The sequence below is a fragment of the Galeopterus variegatus genome, unplaced genomic scaffold, assembly GCF_000696425.1.
Source record: "Galeopterus variegatus unplaced genomic scaffold, G_variegatus-3.0.2 Scaffold6069, whole genome shotgun sequence".
Classification (NCBI taxonomy): Eukaryota; Metazoa; Chordata; class Mammalia; order Dermoptera; family Cynocephalidae; genus Galeopterus; species Galeopterus variegatus.
In genome coordinates, this window is record NW_007732180.1 from 93,717 (window position 1) to 97,013 (window position 3,297).

Here is a 3,297-nt window from a genome sequence, read left to right on the forward strand (position 1 = left end):
TGAATGGTGCTGAATAGTTCCGCACACTTGAGCTAGATCCACAGCACCATTTGCAGCTCCATGTGCCCAAAGAGACAGAAGGGGCCCTTATGGCCAGTGGAAGGTGTTTCCCCCCCACTCCCCAAGCTGCTGGGTAAATGAAGCCGGTCATTTCTTGCATACCACAGCTCACAAGCACTTCCCTGGGAGTGCGGGGAGACCAGCGTGTTCTGCCACTGCAAGGGGAAACACTGGCAGTTTTGATACCAGTGTCATAAAGAATCAGTGCAGGGCCATGGGGTAGAGAGGGACATAAGGCGTCCTTTTGTTCAGCAGCAATTAGTGCATTCCAGTAGAGCCAGTTCTGGGCAGGGGGCAGAGGGAGTAGCCACAAAATGGCCTTTGTCTGAACTCCCATAAAAAATTCTAGCCAGTGGGAGTGAACACAGACATAGTCCAGAGCGTCGACTGTAGATGTCCCGGATCTTGGCTTTTTCAGTGAAACCATCCCAGGAATTCCTGGACTGTGGTCTATGAAAGGAGGGGAAGAGGCACTTTTTAAAAAGTTGATCTTAGGGTTGAGCACTTACTGCTTACTAAGGACTTGGTCTGTGAAACGCTGGGTGAGTGATGTCTTCAGAGCATCTAGATACAGCCAGAGGAAGACACTTTCCCGTCTTCACCTCGCCCCTATACCCACCCCAGACCCTCACACACACATAGAAACGTGTATCTGGCCGTCTTGATTTATAGCTAAGTAAAATCTTAAAACTGTTACACCTTTGGATTTATAGACATACATGTAAAATTCGCTCACTAGGTAGGTATTATTATCCCACTTTAGAACTGGGAAAACTGAGGGTCTCGGAGTTTAAGTAACTGGTTAAGGACAACTGGCAGGGCTGCGATGCTAATCCAGATTTGCCTGCCGGCATTGCCTGGATGGCAGGTCCACCACACAGCGGCTGAGGGGAAACGCTGGCAGAGCGGCGATCTTGCCTTCTTTACCCATAAGCTATGAGATGAGCGCATCTCCCTGCTTTGCTTTCCTCAGCTTTGCAGTGCACAGGATGGTCGTGCCCTTGTCATGGAATTCCAGGAGCATCAAACGATGGAAGATTAGAACAGTGCATGGCACCCGGTAAACAGTCAAGGGAGAGACCTATTTTAATTACATCAAGGGCCACAGAAAGAAGAGGCTATTCAGGACCAGGGGGACATGTCTTGAAAGACTTTTCCAGCTACACATGCCCAAAGAGACAGAAGGGGCCCTGAAGGCCAGTGGAAGGTGCTTCCCCCCGCAAGCTGCTGGGTAAATGAAGCCTGTCATTTCTTGCATACCACAGCTCACAAGCACTTCCCTGGGAGTGGAAGGACTTGCACTGACGCATATATTTTGAGTCTCACTTTGGGTTAGTCAAATACATTCAGAAAGTGGCCGATCAGATGAACTGAGCTCAGATATCTTACATGCCGACCACCACTGGGCAGAGTGGAGAATACGAGCAGAGGGATTCCCCAGACTTGCTTTCCTTTTTTCTAAGAAGATGGGATTCTGTGCACAGGTTCTAGGGGGAGAGTGTGCTAACGAGCACCTTGAATGAAAGTCCTAGGATCTAGACCTGAGGCGGCCTCATTCACGAACTGGGGGCCTTCATTCTTCATCTGTACAAATAAGGAGGATAAATAAATTCGTGTCTAAGTTTTCTGATAAATCTAGAAATATATAATTCTGCAGCTTTATTTCTTTGTGAAAATTAACGATTGTTTATCTCAAGGCTAGATTTCAGCCAATGACCATAAAAATGAGCAAACCCAAATCTTTGAGTGATGAATAGTAATATCGCATTGAATTGGAAAAAAACGTGAAGATGTCAGACTTGAAACAGTAAGAGGAAACTTTTGCAAAATACTAACAGTAACGTGCAAGAAGACCTACTTGGATTCTCACCAGATCCCGCATTCACCTTCTTACCTAGCATAGGATGTTCTTTGAGAGTTTCACGTCTAATGAATCATTTCTACTGGACTTTGACATATAATTTAATTTTTATGAACTTTATATTAAAGGGTGGGAACAGGGTGTGGGTTGCACTAGAAGTTATCTCTCTGGTCTGCCCCAACTCACATGAAATGATTCAGAATGTCATCACCTCGTCATCATACCAGCTGTCACTCAATGGTCACTACGTCCCACGTGCTTACAATATACTTACATAATTCTGCAAAGGAGGTTCAGAGGTAGTTCCAGCTGAGGAGCCACTGTCCCATTCTGCTGGAAAGTTTTCACTGTAATGAAACAGTTGAATACTGCTGAAGTTTTGTTATTTTGACAGATATATTGATAGTCAATATAAGCACGGTTTACTCTTGTTATTTTCTCAAAATTTTTGTTGACCCATCAGTACATAACCTTTTTTATGTGTGTCTCCATTTAAAGACACTTTATTTAATGTACATTGTTGACTTAATAACATTGAGTTCACAACCAACAGTGCTATAGCTCACACCTACATGAAGCTTCTCTAACACATGTATTTTCTCTGTAAAGCACATCACAGCCGTCTTGTGCTAGGGAACACTAGACAGCGCTTCAGCACTCTACTTGAGGACTCGCCATAAACAGCAAAATCACCAACAAAAAATGCAAAGAATGTGCACTAAGTATAATTCAAAAAGCATGCTCGTTTAGGACTGAGAGCTGAAACAAGAAGGCAGAGTGTCACCTTGTTTACACGTCAGATGCCTCACATTTTTCTCTGCTCTGTGTATGTGCACATTTGTGAAGCACCACAAAAGCAGTGAGTATTCATTTTGGGTTACAAATAAATTTTAGTGAGTAGGCAAATTCACAAATACGGAATGTGCAAATAATGAGGATTGACTCTAGTTTAAAAACTTTAGCTGCAAATAAGGAGGCAGCCTAATATCCAGGTTAAAAGTGAGAGTCTTAGAGTTAGACTACCTGTGTGCAATTCCTGGCTGCACCACGTGCTGCGTGAGCAAACTCTCCTTTGTATGTTAGCCCATCATGTGTGAAATCGGGCTAATGGAAGTCCTTACTACGTGGGATTGGCATAAGGAATAAAAGAGTGAAAATACGTAAAGTTCTCAGAACAGTGCCTAGCATGTAATAAATGCTTGAAAATGTTAGCTGGTCCTTCTCAATGCCTCACCCCACCCCCCCTTCCCCTGCCCGACCTTCCTTGAGAGAGACAGAGAAATGGGACTAATCCCAGACTGAGAGAACTGACCCCATTCTGGGCTTTCATACTTGAAAAAGTAGAAGCAATTCCACCACTTGTCATTTGACAAAGA